We start from the raw sequence: 17,726 nt of genomic DNA on the forward strand, positions 1-17,726 counted from the left end.
GCACACGAGCCTCACATTGCTTAGGGAAGTCAGTTTTCCCTTTGTTATTAAGGTAGCATCTACATTAGACAGGACTATGAACTCTGAGTTTCACTTTTTATTCTCCTGCAGCTGACTCAGAGACAATTTGCTGAAGGAAGTTGAACAACTAATGAGTACTTGAGTCAAGCATTAAGCTAACACTGGAGTCCTCAGGAATCCTGCTCTCTCTGTTAAACTCCCTAAGTTTGGCTGATGGACACAAAGAAAAGTGCTTAAATCCTGGCACTGTTGGGTGTATGGACCCTCAGTTCTTCAATCCTAGCAGGATTCCCAAATCTGTTACTCCATCATCTGCAGAGCTTGGTCTGGTAGGTGCTCTGAAAGACTGTTAGCCTCAAAATAGTTAGAGCTTTCTGATTATTGAGGAGATCATTACTCTGCATTAGGAAAGCAGCATCCCCAGTTGCCACCAAACAGGGTGGGTTGTAAATTCAGCACTGTTTATGAAGTTGTAGCTGCCTTTTAGATTATTTTAATCCAAAGAGGATAGATGCTGGTCTTGCATACATGAGTTTCCTTCCCTGTGTTGAAACTATCAACAGTCCATATGGTAACTGCCACTTGAAGAAGCAGGTTTCCCATCTTACGGAACTATGGGCTTACTTCTAAAGGAAGGAGGTATTATACTAATGGTAAGGCACTCAGTCCTGAAATCCAGAGTGTGATAAAAAATAAATCCTACTGTGCATGTGATTCTCAGGTTTCAGTACTGAGAACTTTTTGCTTGTTCTACAGAGCTAACTATGAGAGTAAGACCACGTACCATATTTTGTGATCTTTCATATGCACAGTGATAGAGCAATAAAAAAATACAATGTTGTCAAGCAGCAAATTAGCAAAGGGATTGAGGAACAGTCTTTAGTCAGTGGTGTGTATCTCTCAGTAATATCAGAGATCTGTCTTTAACAGCATATTTTTTCAATGCTACACATGATCATTTCTCAGTTTTCTGGAGACTTTTTTAGGCATCAGAAGGCAGCGTCTTACTGATTTCGAGGAATAGCATGAGAAGAAGAAACACATGTAACCATATGTATATTCTTAGTGAAGCCTTCACTACACAATCTGCATTTCCCTACAGCAGCAGCTACAAAACTCTTTGGACCAACAGATATGTTTTAAAATAGTGCATGTAAATGTAATGTATATATGTCAGAATAAAATGAAAAATCATTTCTAAAGCTGGCACTCTTCCTGTAACTTCAGAACAAAAGCAGGATTGATTGTATTGGATGGCTTTCCCAGGTTCCTCACATCTGTCTGTTCTTCAGACATTCTTGTAGCAGCACTGGTGTAGGCAGTTCTCAGCACTTGCCATATGTTCCTGTTCTCAGTGTGTTCCCTTCAGCTGTCCCAGTATAGTGTTAGTGATGCCAGTCCATTCAGTGAATGAAAGAACTGATATGAGTTTAAAATACTCTGTTCACAGGGGTAGGAGAAAAACCCTGCCAAAGTCAGCTCTTTGCCCAAAGAAATGAATGGTTTGTAGTCAGTGAGCTTCTTCAATTTAGTGAATATTTCCCACCATACATGCACTTAACTCAGTGTGCAGAACAAAGCTGCTATACTTAAGCTAAGCATTTATTTCACCGTCATTGCCATCTTATGTAGTCCCTACCAAGCTCTGCACTCCCAGCTCATTTCAGCCTCTCAAATAAACCAGTGAGGAGAGGGTGCTATTTTTCACCCAGATCACCCCTTCTCTCTGCCTGGGGTGGTTACTCAAATGCCTATGCCAGTCCACAAGAGTGGGGTAACTAGCTCCAGGTAGGGAAAACAGGAGCCTGAAGCTGCCGCAGCCAGTACTACTGCTGAAGAAGCCTGTGTGGAGCCACAGCCTCCTTCTCTGGGTAGGAAGGTGCGCAACAGGAGAGTGCAGGATGTGCACCCTCATTTTTTCAGGGAAGAAATACCCTGGGGTGCTTGCTGCATAAATCACGGGACTCAGCAGGAAATCTCAGGAAAACCTCGACGGAGTTTTGGCCTGTAGAATTACTTCAGCTATTCTAGCCAAAATACACAGAGATGGATTTCTAGTTTGGGTCTTTTTTCTCTGTTTTGATATAAAATCTTATTCCAAGGAATAAAGGGAGTTTCCGATAAAAATATGGTTATTAAACTCTGCCCGGAGAGCATTTGACAGAATGTTTAGAAAATTTTCCACTCCACTGCAACACTTTGTTCTGTCATTGCCTATGCTGACTGCTCCTCTATCCTAAGTCTTAAGAGAGGACATTATGCCTCTAACATACATGAAGAATTAAAAGGCAATCTGATTAAGAGCTCCTCTGTGCTTTGGCTAGTGTATTGTCATCAAGTCTTGTTAGCTCTCCTTCCCTCATCTCTCTATGCTCCCAGACTGGTAGAGGCTGATAGAATGTACATGATTGATTGGGGAGGCCTTGATGAAGAGCAGATTCATGCTAATTCTCTGAAGAGACACCTAAAGCGTGTTTGAAAACTTTAAAGACATTCACATCTTTCTCTGAAAAGCCACAAAAGGCTGTTACAGAAAGCAGAGACTCTTTACAGAAAGGAGAGACAGAAAGCTTTATAAGCTATGACCCTAGAATAGGGGTACACAGAGAAGGTTGGCCATTTCAATCATATGCTAGTCTTGAGGCATCACTCAAGGCTTCTCTTTATTCATTTTTTTAAATCATAGAACAGAGAATAGTCAGGGTTGGAAAGGACCTTAAGATCATCTAGTTCCAACCCCCCTGCCATGGGCAGGGACACCTCACAATAAACCATATCATCCAAGGCTTCGTCCAACCTGGTCTTGAACACTGCCAGAGATGGAGCATTCACAGCCTCCCTGGGCAACCCATTCCAGTGCCTCACCACCCTAACAGGAAGAAATTTCCTCCTTATATCCAATCTAAACTTCCCCTGTTTAAGTTTAAACCCGTTACCCCTTGTCCTGTCACTACAGTCCCTAATGAAGAGTCCCTCCCCAGCATCCCTATAGGCCCCCTTCAGATACTGGAAGGCTGCTAGGAGGTCTCCACGCAGCCTTCTCTTCTCCAGGCTGAACAGCCCCAACTTTCTCAGCCTATCTTCATACAGGAGGTGCTCCAGTCCCCTGATCATCCTCGTGGCCCTCCTCTGGACTTGTTCCAACAGTTCCATGTCCTTTTTATGTTGAGGACACCAGAACTGCACACAATACTCCAAGTGAGGTCTCACAAGAGCAGAGCAGAGGGGCAGGATCACCTCCTTCCACCTGCTGGTCGCGCTCCTTTTGATGCAGCCCAGGATACGGTTGGCTTTCTGGGCTGCAAGCACACATTGAAGCCGGCTCATGTTCAGTTTCTCATCGACCAGCACCCCCAAGTCCTTCTCCACAGGGCTGCTCTGAATCTCTTCTTTGCCCAACCTGTAGCTGTGCCTGGGATTGCTCTGACCCAGGTATAAGACCTTGCACTTGGCATGGTTAAAATTCATGAGGTTGGCATCAGCCCACCTCACAAGCGTGTCAACGTCCCCATGGATGGCATTCCTTCCTTCCAGCGTATCAACAGAACCACACAGCTTGGTGTCATCGGCAAACTTGCTGAGGGCGCACTCAATCCCACTGTCCTTGTCACTGACAAAGATGTTGAACAAGACCGGTCCCAACACAAATCCCTGAGGGACACCACTCATTACTGATCTCCAGCCGGACATTGAGCCATTGACCACAACTCTTTGTGTGCGGCCATCCAGCCAGTTCTTTATCCACCGAGTGGTCCATCCATCTGTCGTGGTTTAAACCCAATCAGGTAACTCGTTCACTCACTCCCCCCCTTCTTTCCCTGCCCCTACTCCCGGAGGGACAGAGAGGAGAATCAAAAAGAATGCAACTCCCACAGGTTGAGATAAGAACAGTTTAGTAACTAAGGTATAACACAAATCACTGCTGCTACCACCAATAATAATAATAATGATAAGGGAAATAACAAGGGAAGAGAATACGACATCTCACCACCAGTCGACCGATAACTCGCCCCCCCAGCCCGACCAAGCTTTGCCCAATACCTCCTCCAACCCCGCAGTCCCAGCCCTTCTGGCTCACTCCCAGTTACATCCTGGGCATGACATGCTGTGGTATGGAATACCTCTTTGGTCAGTTTGGGTCAGGTGTCCTGTCGCTGCTTCCTCCTGGCTTCCGCTCCTCCCTGGCAGAGCATGAGGCTCACAAAGTCCTTGGCCAAACCAAAACATCGCTATCAGCTCTGTTCCCAGGCTGAAAGTCAAAACACAGCACTGCACCAGATACCAAGAAGGAGAAACATGACTGCTACTGCTGAACCCAGGACACCATCAAATTGATGTCTCTCCAATTCAGAGACAAGGATGTCACGCAGGACAGTGTCGAACGCTTTGCACAAGTCCAGGTAGATGACATCAGCTGCTCTACCCCTGACCATCAGTTCCATAGCCCCACCATAGAAGGCCACCAAATTGGTCAGGCAGGATTTCCCCTTAGTGAAGCCATGCTGGCTGTCACCAAGCACCTTGTTGTTTTTCATGTGCCTTAGCATGCCTTCCAGGAGAATCTGCTCCAAGATTTTGCCAGGCACAGAGGTGAGACTGACTGGTCTGTAATTCCCCAGGTCATCCATTTTCCCCTTCTTGAAAATGGGGGTTATATTTCCCTTTTTCCAGTCGTTGGGAACTTCACCTGACTGCCATAATTTCTCAAATATGATGGCCAGCGGCTTCGCAACTTCATTTGCCAGCTCCTTCAGGACCCGCGGATGGATCTCATCAGGTCCCATGGACTTGTGCACGTTCAGATTTTTAAGATGGTCTCTAACCAGTTCCTCTCCTACAGTGGGCCCAAGGTCTTCATTCTCACAGTCCCTGCATCTGCCTTCCAAGACTTGGGTGGTGCGGTCAGAGCCTTTGACAGTGAAGACCAAGACAAAGAAGTCATTCAGAACCTCAGCCTTCTCCTCATCCTGTGTAGCCAGTTCTCCTGAGAGCTTCCTGAGGGGGCCTACATTGTCCCTAGTCTGGTTTTTATTTGCTGCGTTCCTATAGAATCCCTTCCTGTTATCCTTAACATCCCTAGCCAAGTTTAATTCTAACTGGGCCTTGGCTTTCCTAACCTGGTCCCTAGCTTCTCGGACAACATCCCTGTACTCTTCCCAGGCCGCCTGTCCTTGCTTCCACTTTTTATAAGTCTCTTTTTTCAACTGAATTTTCCTCAGCATCTCCTTATCCATCCAAGGAGTTCTCCTGGCCCTCCTGCTGCACTTCCTTCTGGTTGGGATGCAGCACTCCTGAGCCTGTAGCAGGTGATCCTTGAATATCAGCCAAGAGTCTTGGGCTCCCCTGCCCTCTAGGGCTGTATCCCATGGAACCTTCCTAAGCAGGTTCCTGAAGAGGCCAAAGTCTGCTCTCTTGAAGTCCAGGGCAGTGAGCTTGCTGCACGCTCTTCTCACTGTCCTGAGGATCTCAAATTCGAGCATCTCATGATCGCTGCATCCAAGGCTGCCCTGGAGAGTCACATTTCCAACGAGCCCTTCCCTTTCCTGGATTGCTTGTGCCGGGCCATACCGTCCTTCCAACAGATGTCAGGGTGGTTGAAGTCACCCATGAGAACAAGGACCTGTGAGTGTGAGGCTTTTCCTATCTGTCTATGGAGTGCTTCATCCACAGGTTCTCCTTGATCAGGCGGTCTGTAACAGATCCCCACAGTAATGTCTCCCATAGCTGTTTTCCCTTTAACCCTGACCCACAAACTCTCTGTGGACTGCTCACCTGTCCCCAGGCAGAGTTCCGTACTCTCCAGCCTATCCCTAACATAAAGGGCAAGTCCCCCTCCCCGCCTGCCAGGCCTGTCTTTTCTAAAGAGCCTGTAACCTTCCATTCCAGCACTCCAGTCATAGGAGCCGTCCCACCATGTTTCTGCGATGCCTATTATATCATACCCCCGTAGACATGCACACATGAAGCCCTCCTTTTCTGTAATGGTTTAGTGACAAGATCAGGCAGTCACAGGCTTCTGTGGGAACTGAGGAAGTACAAGCACAGTTTTATCTGTATTTCTTGTGTTACACTAGGATCAGACACCAGGAAGAATGAGTCCATGAATTTCACATGAGTGATACTTGTTGAGCTGGGCTCAGGGTCCAGGAGCTGGTGACCGGAGTGCTGCTGAAGGCTGCCACTGAAATGGTAGCAGAGGGGGACAAGACTGGGGACAAAGAGATGGGAGACGAGACAACTGTTAATTTTATCTCTCTGCTGTAGGTGGATAGTTCCTAATGGCACTCTCTTATGTGTCTCTTGCTTGGATCTTGGAGGAAGTCTTCTTTGGAGGCAAGAGTAAGCAGACTAGCAAAGATACACCCATGCTGCTTGTTGGAGCTTAAAATGTTAACGTGCCTCACCCAAGAAAGTACTGGCCTAGTGTCTTACTGGGGCTGCTTTGCTTGCCTGGATCCAGAGCAAGTGTAGTACTGCCACAGGAGAGGCTTGCCTCTGTCTCCCTGAGCCTCTGTGTTCACAGCCAACAGGCTGCTGGAGTCACTTCCCTGTGAAGACAGGATGCTCAGTCAGCTGACCAGGGATTGCTGCTACTAGCCAGTACCCAGACCAGAAACGGATGAAATATCCAGCCCCTCACTCCCAGCCTCCAGCCCATGTCCCAGCTAAACATCCTTGCTGTGCCAGTGAGCTCCTGACTCTGCCATGCTCCTCTCTTGCCTGTGGAGGATTTTCCCTGGCCACACTGCACATAGGGGATGGTGCAGGTATGCCCTGGGGTTTCAAGGAAGAGCCTTGCCAGTGCTCTCCCCTCTTGCGTGGACAGGTTTGACACCTTTGCAGATGGTAGTTGCACAACATAGTGTAGTTGTCAGGGGTGTCTGGGTTAAGCAGCAGTGGCCTCAGCTATCTGAGGGATCCCCAGGGTTGCTAGTACTCCTTAATAAGTGAGAGAGATTTTGGAGTATTAAATATTGTTACTGAGAAGCAGCACTAACTGAATTCTCCAGCTTGTGCACTGCCAGAACCATGTTGGGCTTTTCCTGTGGCTTGAAGTTGTAGGGGATCAAAGGGAGAGTGGGTTGTGACTAAAATGGCAAGGGTTTTTTTCCTGACTAGAAGAACAAATGGAAGGAAGATGGCAGTTCTATGAACACTGAAAGTTCTGAGTTGGGCTCTGTGTTTCATACACCTAGATTCATTGCTAGCTTAGATTTTCAAAACCTTCAGCACTTTTATCTCTCTGCATTCAGATCTCTCTATTATCTGCACTGGACTCCCAAATTACATCCCTCTCTCACTCCCAAAGCTTAAGCACTGCTTTGTCTTCCCAGATACTGTTTTCCATGTTCTAATTTGATTAAGGGCTTGCCTGCACAGGAAAGTTGCACTATTAATTTGCAGTTTGCTTTAAAGAAATTATGTTAAACCTGGGCAAAAGGCCATGTGGATACCCTGGTATTTCTTTGCAGGAATACAGACAGTTTCTTTCAGGTTAGATCAGGTCAATTAGGAACAAGAAGAACTTGCAAAGCAATAAATTTTCCTGCACCAGAACAAAGAGAGTCCAGCAGCTTCTGCAGATTATGTCCTTCAAATGTGAATAAAGGCTGGCAGCATGGTCTTGACCTCAGCAGGAGCCACAGTCTGATGGACAGAGGTAAAATACCACCAGTCAGTCTCACCAAAGCAGCAGCCATTAAGTTCTGGGACATGCTGTGGAGCAGGCTGTTTCACACTGCAGCAACTGCCTTTTTCCTACCCAAGCCAGGCTGGTGCGCAGCACTCATAGAGCAGGAGCAGGGACTGCTGCCTCTGTGCAAGTATTGGCCTCCACTGCTTTACTACAGGTATTAAAATGTAGTCCTTTGCCAAAAACCTACAGTACCATCTTGCTCAATAGGAAAAAGCCATGTGTATCTGCCTACTGCCCCTCTTTCAACACTGCATGAATGCCTTGAGTTCACTGTGTTGGTTTACAAGCAGACCGTAATTTTATGAGTGTGCTTTTAACTTGTAGGCAAGCTCAAAGTAACAGAAGGTGAAGACAAAAGAAGAGAGATTTATAACAGCAAGAAGAAATGAGAGAGACCCATCAGTAAATCTTGGATGCTGCACATTCTTACTGTGAACTGGTTTGAACTGGTAAGCTGGTAATTGCATAAATCCAAATAAGCACGTAGTCAAGATGGCTTCTATATTAAGCAACATTCATACTATACTTTGAAGAAGGCAATAATGTTTCTCACTTCGGTTTCTGTAAGCCTTTTCTCTTCCAATCACCATTTCTAAATACCAAATGTAACTTTTATGTCACATTAGGGTTTTCTTTGGAAAAACATCTAGAGGGTCACTGACCAAATATTAGAGTGATTATAGCTCAGAAATTCCTATGGGATTGTTAGGGCCCTGAGGGCACCACCAGCCCCGACTGCCCTATCCTTGTCAACCTCCAGGGCTTCCCCCCCCTGCTAGTGTCCCAGAACCTTATGTCACCCTGTGGGGCCACCAGCCCCTGCCCCAGCAATGTCTCCACCTCCCCACAGCCCTGCCATGGGTCCTGCTGAGCCAGGCTCACCCATGGGCCAGCAGCTTGGCCCACCCTTGGCTGTCCTCGAGCTGGAGAGGTGCCTGGGGCTGAGGCTGCCCTGGTACCCCCAGGTGGTCCTGACTGGGGAATAGGATGGGCCCCAGGCTGCCAGGCCCTGCTCTGATGCCTTGGGGAGAGCCCCTGGAGTCCCAGCCCCAAGGGAACTGCTGCCCTTGCTGTGCCCTGCCAGGAACTAAAATACCTAAATCATGAAGACTGAGGGACAAATTAACCAAACCCAATAGTGGTTTTCAAGAGAAGGGGGAAAGAAGGCCCACCTGCCCAGTTCCTGTTGCTGTTGAGTATTGATTAGGTCTGTCCCTTAGCCAGAGAAGGATCTCCAGGGAGATGGAAGTAGTGTAGAGGTTTATAATACAAAGGTTCATACAGGTGTGAACAGAAAAGGAGTGGGAAGGCTTGGGTGTTGAGGCACCAGCAGGAGCACTCAACAGGGGAAGGGCTCTCTGAATGGCCTGCAATGACACCCAGATTAGCAGGTCATCAAGACCACAGGGCATCTGTCTGCTGTTTCACAAACCACTGAGATCTGGAGACAAAGTGATTAGTCCTGCTGACTGCCAGACCTGGGACAGGATGAAGATACTGCCAGTTCCAGAAACATAACAGAAAGACGTCCAAAACCCTGTGCATGGTCACTGACCCAAGAATAACCCAGGAGACATGAAGATGACTTGATAGCTGGCATCCCTTGTTCTCCGTGGCATTTCAGCAGATCCTGGACCTATTACCTGGGCACAATCTTCACGTTGCCTGGATTTTGGATGGATGGCTTGAATGAGCTAACCTGGTGCCTGCACCTGTGAGACTGTGAGTGCGGCTGAATGAAAGCTGGTTTGTTTCTGCTTTTATTTTAAATGAAATCACTTTCCCCCCCACCTGAATGTTTTCTTCATTGTTGATATGGTGCTGGAACAGTATTTCCTACAGAGGAACAAGGTGTAGTAAGTAGGAGCACCCAGCTGCATAATCTTTCATATCTCCGTGATGGCAGCAGAGAAAGAACCACAAAAAATTATGTCAGGAGAAAAGAGTCTTTTCATTCTAGATGGGTTCTTCAAAGACCACACTATCCCTTTTGCTGACTTTGGTCAGCAATGGAGGTCGTGCAGCTGGAGCTCTGGCCCACTCCATTGGGAAGATTAACTCAAGCTTCAGTTTGTACATTGCAGCTTTTCCACTTAAATCATATATGGTTAAGGGGTTTTGAGACATTTAGTCCATCACACTGTTTTAAGATTATTCATCCACTCTGGATGGGTGCTCATTGGACTGGATCTCCAGAGCACAAACTACATTCCCAAACTGGGGGAGGCTCCCAACCCTGGTAGCAACTGGCTTTTCCTAAGAGGTGGGTCATCAGGCTGTCATTGTGTCAGCACAGCCACCACTTCTCAAATATGAGGCAGGAACCCCTGCTTCAAGCTGAGACTGAAAAGCCGATCATCGAGCCAGGGCCCCTCAGCTCCTTTCAGACACCCACAGGCTCCGCAGAGGCGTAACCCTCCCACCGCATTCAGAGGCAGCCGGTTCAGTGCCTGCAGGGAAGCAGGAGCTGCCGCTGCCTCCCTGTGAGACAGCAGATCCCACTGACTTCCCCTTTGTCTAAAAGATCTATGATGCTGCTGTTCAGCTCCAATACGTGGCTGCATGGCTTGTTGTTGCATGTCACCTCACCCTGGAATAACTTAAGTCTCCTTGTACTGTAAGCATATTGCTTTTTAGCCTATTCATAGTAAACAGGAAGAGTAGTTCATTTCCTTCCTCTTTGCAGTTACTTTTTATATATTCATGTACTGCTATTTTGGCTCTCCTCAGACTTCACTTCTTGAGAACAAATTGTTTTTCATTGTGCCTTACAGTTTGTGTCTTCTGAGCTTCCAGTAGAGCAGCAGTTTAACACTTAAAATGAATATAGTGTTTATGAAATGAGCTGGACTAACAGGTATGGAAATGGAAATTTATGTCTTCACAGATTACATGCCACAGTGGTAGGAGGAGTGAGAACTCCATACCTAACTTGTGATCTGGAACATCTCTAGAGGCAAGAAGATAATACAGTAATGAAATTTATCTAAGTGGTTCAGATTTCCTCTTCAATTAGTAGCCTCTAGGCTGTTTCAGCCTGCTGGGAGTCATTTGTGCCAGATGTGGTAGTGTTTTTGTGATACAAACAAGACATTGCAATAGCAATGAATGGCGTTAACCAACTTATTTCACATAAATCACCAGCCTTTTGGAGGCAGGGCATCCAGGCAGAGTTCATCTAATCAGCTGTAGTTGGCTACATGGAAGACTCTCCAGCCAAGCTAGTCACCTCAGCCCCCTATTTATGGCCACAGTGGAGAAAAAGGCACTCTAAGGTCATGAATCATCTCATCTCAAGGTAGATATTTAAAATAGATCAGATAAGACATACCTTTAAAGTGCCTATGGGGCAGCAGGCTCAGATGTAGAGATAGACACTGTAGATATCTAAAATTAGCTGAGCTGAATCTCACCTGTGGAGTCCCTCAAACTGATGACACACAGGTCAAGTGCCCCACTTCCTGTGGTGCATTTTCAGAATACACCTCCTGCCTTTTCTAATTTACAGCCAGATGTAATGGGTGCTGAGAGACTTGTGAGGGTCTTCCACCAAATGGATAAATCTTCTTACGGATTTAAAAAGAAAATCCTTAATTTTTTAAATTTTTTTAATTTTTTTTTTTTTTTTAGTTTAGTATTTAAATAGCCATTTTTCAGAACAGGAATAGTTGCTTTTCCACTTCTGCTCATGCCACCATGTGGAACTGGAAAAGTAAATGCTTCAATTAGAAAGCACTGATGTTTACTATGGCTAAAATAATGATATTCACGGGGAGGGGTTAGGCTGATTCATCACATACAATTACACTGTAAAGATTAATCTCACAGAATCCTTGGAAAATATGTACTTCAAAACAGTCTTTTTTACTACCACAGAATTTCCCCCTCCCCCAATTTTTATTCCAGAATTAATAGTTTGTAATTAAAGAAAAAGCTTCTCTTGATACTATAGCACATCCCCTGACCTACTTCAGTGCAAATGCAAACATAACCACTTGTTTGTTTGTACTTCTACAGGTGATGGTGCTGTTCAGATAGGAGCTGTGGTTAAAGTTTCATAATGGAAAATCTGACAGGCAGTTAACTAATCCATGAGTCATATTTCGTAATAGCCTAAAGGTCTCTGATGTTCGACCTTCATTTGATACCCTTGCCATCAGGGAGTTATACATAATCCATCTGAAGAACATTCTTTATATAGATGACTGCATGCTACCCTTTTATACCTGCAGGAATGGGCATGGCACTTACTGAAGCAGAGAAGTCTTATCTGTCCCTTTCCACCTCTCTCTCTCTCTCTGTTTGAAGGGCTGCAGAAGTGCAGTGGAGGAAACTCACCTGATGAATGAGGACAGCACTTTGCTTAAATCCTCCATAGGGCCTACCAGAAAGGTAAGGAGAAGGGTGGAAAGTTGATTTTGGATTCCATTCTCCCTACCCCTCAGAAGGGATTTCTGATCTGTACAGCTCCAGTAATGAAAGTATCAGTGGAACTACCAGTACTAATAGAGCTTTGCTGGTTTCACCTGTGCATGGCTCATTTCTGCTTAAGGCAGGCCAGACCGATACAGAACAAAGCATCCTTTTGTCAGACCATCCCAAATGGGAATCCTACCCTTGCTGACACCAGCGGAGTTGAGCCAGCATTAACATGCCAAGGTGTTTATAGGAAGATTTAATGTGGAGAGGGCTTGTCTGGTGAATCTACCCCTCTATGTTCTAGCCAAAGAGTGAAAAAACAACAAAATTGCTTATTAGGGTACCATAATGTTGTCATTTGGGAAATCTCAAGTCCTCCCTCAAAGGCAACAAGGAATCTTGGCATTGCTGCTGTTTCCAAAGCTAAAATAAGGCAGACACATGACTTCAGTAACTGCATGTGAAGTTTACATACTATGACTCATTGTAATAAACCTAAATAAAATCCCAGTGTGCTATTAAAGCTGGAATGTGTTTTCCATACTAAATTATTTTAGGTTTGATTTGGCTTCTTTTTTACAGCTGTAGAGTAGTAGAATATCTCAGGGATATAAACTCTTTGCCATTGCAGCATATAAAGTTCTGGTCTTTGTGAACAGACCTACTGTAAACTACAGCAGAAGATTGTCTTTTTTTTTTTTTTTTAAACTATGGCACTAGAACTTTTACAGCAGTGCCAAATGCTAGACAACGAGAGCAGCTGGGAAAACAAATGGAAAGAAGAAAGCATCTCAAGCTTTAACCTAGGCTGTCTTTTCAAGAAACTGCCGTTTCCAAATAACTATTTTATAATTGTGCCATAAGATACCAGCAGATGCCATGAGTGATGTATGTGTAGCATGTGAGTTGCCTGCTGTATATGAAGAACCACCTAGTGAGGATCTAGCACAGTGGGAGGGGGAACATGACCAGCCTGATTGTAGGCATCAGTGAGGTTAGTCATCCCGGTGAGTCAGCCAGAGACACAAGCACCTCTAAAGGGTGCTTCTGCCTACTTGTCATCTAACATTAGACAGATAAAGTTACATGGTATAGGCCTATCATTATAGACTCATTTTCATGATCATTTATGCATGAAATTCATCTTAGGTGGATGATCTGGATTACCAGATCCACATCTCTTCAATGTGAAGTAAAGCTGGTGTTGGACTGGGCAGGGTATTGCAGTGGGTGTTCTTTTAGGGCTCTCCTTGCAGCCCCTCTCAAACAAATGCAGTAGGTAAGAAAAGACCAAACAAAGGTCCCAGTAGAATTCATGTTAATGCAGATCTAGTACCAGAAGTGGGCCACCAGTGTTTGAATTCTGACAAGAAAGTTTCTAAAAAGGGGGTAGGAGAAGGGAATGGATTACACAGCAGATGTATCCAGCCCACTGTGAGCAGTTCTACCTCTTCATCCACCTCTGCCTTCAACTTGCATAAGAACTAATTCTTGGGTGGTATTTCAGTGGTGTGAATTCCCACTTACCAGGACATGGTAATTTTTAATACTCCTTATTTACACAGGTATTGTAAAGTTTCTGTCTAGTCAGTCACAAATTTTCAGGCATCAAGAGTCTGTTCCAACAGGCAGGAAGAGTTGGGTTTCTTCTGTCTTCACAGATAACTTTCCAAGAAGTCATCACCTGAAGTTTGATAAGCACGCAGTTATGCTTGTCACACTCCAAGCAAAATGACAACATAGCTAAAATCAGAAAGTCAGAGTTGTTTATTGTATTTTTTCTCTGATGTGTATGTATGACTAGTACTGAAATAAACCTGGCAGAAGCAGTGTAGTTTAGCTAGTTTAGCTTTCGCTATAGAGGACTTTCCATCCTGTTCAAATGCTTACTGTGTTCCACTGCCTCAGGCCACAACCTCGTAGTGTCACCCTTACTCAAAGATTTTTGTTGCTATCATTTAGGGTCCCTGCAGGAAGAAGGGCCCAGCTGCACAAATCCCACTGTAGGGTTAGGGATGTTAGGGATGCTGTAACAAAGGTAATACAATGCATGTAAAATGCGTTACAGTCTTGTACAGCTCTTGTCTGATGATCTGAGGGACTCAGCTCCCAGTTTGGCATGCAGTACCCACTGAAGTCAGTGTAACTATCATCTCTAGCAACTCATCCTGGCACTGGATCAGGATATTCATAACACAATTTTGGTTTAAAGTGCCAAGAGAGGAACCGTATTGTATGACTGTTCACAACTCTTCTTGTGAACACTCTGCACTCTTGTTTTGACTGATTTTTTGTTTCTTTCGAAATATTTTTCTTTTGTAAAAGTCACCTGAATATCAGAAGAGAATTTTCCTTTTGTCCATCTTTCCTCTTTTTATTGCAGTATTAGCTGTAATTAAATGTCAAAATACAGGGACATCTTTACCTGACAGTCTTCTCTTTCCAAACAATTCCTGGAACTGAAAATTAATAAAAAGAGATATACCTTTCTAGTTCATTGTCTTGTGGCTTATTTTCAGCTTTTGACAGTGCTTTCTGTGAGCTCAGTTTCACTGCTTTCTCTCTGGTTTTTGGTTCCCTTGCTTGCGTGGAGCCTTTGATGCTGAAACAGGATAAAGCACTGAAAAAAGAAAAGTAAAGTACTGTGACAAAAGGACAAGCATCGCCCCAGGGATTCATGTACTGAAATATCTTTAAAATTCTGAAAAACTGATTAGTTGGGAGTTGATGGTATCTATTTATAAACAGTTTATGCTAAGAAATCCTGGTTAGTCTTATGAGCAAGTTCTGGCTGAGCAGAAGTGCTGATGACTTTTTTGAAATGAAAAACATTTCTAAAGACAAAAATATCTGGTACTGAAATCTCTCACAGTCCTTGTTTACAATTTCTGTGTGATCCCTTTTCCAGGTTTATAATGATTGCTTGCCTTGCCAGCAGAACTTACAACTTTGTGGATTTGTCTTTAATGCTGTAATTAAACCCAGGATGATTTTCATGGGCCCAGAATAATCTGTAATTTTTGTGAGAGCTCTGTCTTTCAAGTGGCCTTGCATAAGATACAATCTTCACTGACCTAAGCATGCAGACACTATTTTTTTTTATATACTCACTGATGTTTTCATCAAAGACCCCTGTACCTTTGGGGTTCTTTCAGCCTGATACGTTTAGGTAAAAGTACAATTTTTCCAGCCTTTCTCATGATGTTTTAGCATGTTTAAGTTATCTTTCTAAAACACTCCTTCTTTTTTCTTCTGCCAGTGTGCCTCCAAACAGCTTGTCTCTTTTAGTCCTTCTATAAGAGTTACAATCCTTTCATACTGGTTTTCCTCCAGCATGACATTTTCCATTGCACTCTCCACCCACTCAGGACACAGGCTGGGGACCCTGCAGTGACTCCTTAGCATTCCCAGAGCTCGGCAGTCTAAAGACCAAAACCTTCTTGTTCTTATTAAATAGGGGATCATTATGTAGTGTAAGACCCAAAATCCGATCTCCTACTTTTTCTCCGTATTTATAGAAGGAGTGGATATTCCTTATCGCACAACAAAAAGATGAGACCGGAATCACACACACACTCAGCAGGGCAGAAATGTACTATGGCAATAGTCACTAAGGGGTAGTAGAGGCAGAGAGTTAGCTCCTTAAATGTGAATTTATTCGTCTTGGAACATGTAGCTATTTTTGAAGTCTGAAGTTTCATTAACATGATTCCTCTACGGATAACTTGTCCTTTTAACTTGTCCTTAAAGCTTTTGTTCTGGGAATATTTCATGTAAGGAGTTTTGAGTCTTGAACCAGTTTGTGCCTGGTAGTATTAATAACCCAGGGCAGAGAATGTTTATATAGTACTGAGCGCCATGACAGCTCTTAGAAAATAATTAAATAAATCACTGGCTTTGTTTCTGTTTAAATACAGTGTTTGCCCTCTGTAGATACAGATCTTCTGGATCCTGCTCAACAACCTCATTTGGGTAAACCTGAATACTGTGCCAATTTTATTCCAGCTCCTTTAATGCATGGCAACGGTACAGACAACCCATTGGAGTTCCCCATCTAAATGCCTAAGAAAAAGCCAAAGTCCCTGGAACCCACACTAAAATTATCTACCAGGAGTCTTAATTTTTATACACACACACAATTAAAGTAGCAAATGAAAGGGGTAAATACATCCAAATCAACAATTACAGTACGCAAGAACCATTAGGGTCCAAAGTGACTGCCCATTCCAGACTTCTAGAAGTGTGCTGAAAATAATCAGGACTGGAAAGTTACTCTGGCTGCTACTGAGGGGATGCCCAACCATATGAGAGCCAACATAAAACTAGCAATGTCAAAAACCCCACACTAGTTTACAGTTTTAAAGCACTGAGCAGAGAGAAATTGAGAAGACTGGAGCTATTGCAGTCTATGAACTTGGCTTTTGCGACCCACACACACATGCAGAACCTGTGTGCTATAGAGAGAAGCTGTGTGTTTTACTTCAGAACACCTTGAAAGCTTCTCAGGAACCTAAGCACTTAAGAGACATTTCAGAGAATTCATACTGTGGTTGACTGTGCCTAGCTCACATACGTTTTCAATAGAAACATTGAAAATCGTTTCAAGAGTGAGGTGTATCCACGTTAAACTTTGAGTATAGGCTGAAGAACATACAGAGCTATGCTAGACTGGTTTCTGGTACAACCTGGCAAAATACTTAAGATGCTACCTAATCCCAAATGATCCCATAAAACCCACTGGTATCTGTGTAATCTCCTACCACCAAATCAGTCTTAAATTAAAATATGAATTTTCCATCAGGAACTGGCAAAGCTGAGAAATACTTTATGGCTAAATTCAGCATATTTTATGTATTTGTGATACTTGTAGTTTCTGATTTTGAATATAAAATATAAGCAAAGAGAATCCCTATAAATAGTAAAATCATCATGCATTTAGTATGGTATCATAATACATTAATCAAAATATTTGTAACATTTGTCTATAACTTCGTTACTGCAGAGTGAGCTGCACTAAGGGGCTTTGAACTGGTACAGAAGACAAGAAAGGACAAAATTCAACTCCAGCAACCAGGGAATAAAGAGTTCAGGTATTACAAAGTGAAGGTTCTGCAAAACCAGACCGAAATGCAGAGTTAAAAGTCTCTGCCAGTTCTGGAACAGAAATTTAGTCTGCTGCTACCACTAGGAAGCAATAGAATCTGGGGGAAAATGGGAAGGGATCAAGAAGTGGGGTGAGAGACAAAAACTATGAATGATGAATTTGCTATCCAAGACATAAAATGAAGGCTGCATGCCCTGTGAATTTCAAAGGTCCATCGTAAGTTTTTAGGTCCAGCAGTGGGTCTTTTAGTCAGTTACACAGGAGGCCAAGCTAGACAATCTGGATGGTTTAGGATGTGCAGATGGAGTTTCAGCACTGCCTGATGCTTGCTTTCTAACAGTACTTAGCAGTATTGAATGGTAAATTGGCAACTGAATAGCAGCATGCTGGCAGCACAGCAGTTGTAGTGAGAGATATATGTTTATCTTGGTGGTGCAAACATGCCCCTTGTCAGCAGTGGATTCTAGAGTTTGCGTTAATAGTAGA

General features: G+C 44.1%; 1 long non-coding RNA gene across 1 annotated transcript; it reads left to right on the forward strand.

Annotated features, from left to right (window-relative positions):
- The first annotated feature begins 7,103 nt into the window (after positions 1-7,103).
- Positions 7,104-17,381, forward strand: LOC130600472 (uncharacterized). Its single transcript, XR_008972460.1, has 4 exons — positions 7,104-8,166; positions 10,605-11,015; positions 12,026-12,109; positions 17,141-17,381. It is a non-coding gene; the product is annotated as an uncharacterized LOC130600472 (long non-coding RNA).
- The last annotated feature ends 345 nt before the right edge of the window (positions 17,382-17,726 follow it).

Source organism: Pezoporus wallicus, unplaced genomic scaffold, assembly GCF_028554395.1.
Source record: "Pezoporus wallicus isolate ANWC-B61680 ecotype Strahan unplaced genomic scaffold, APGP_CSIRO_Pwel_v1 contig_1438, whole genome shotgun sequence".
Taxonomy (NCBI): domain Eukaryota; kingdom Metazoa; phylum Chordata; class Aves; order Psittaciformes; family Psittacidae; genus Pezoporus; species Pezoporus wallicus.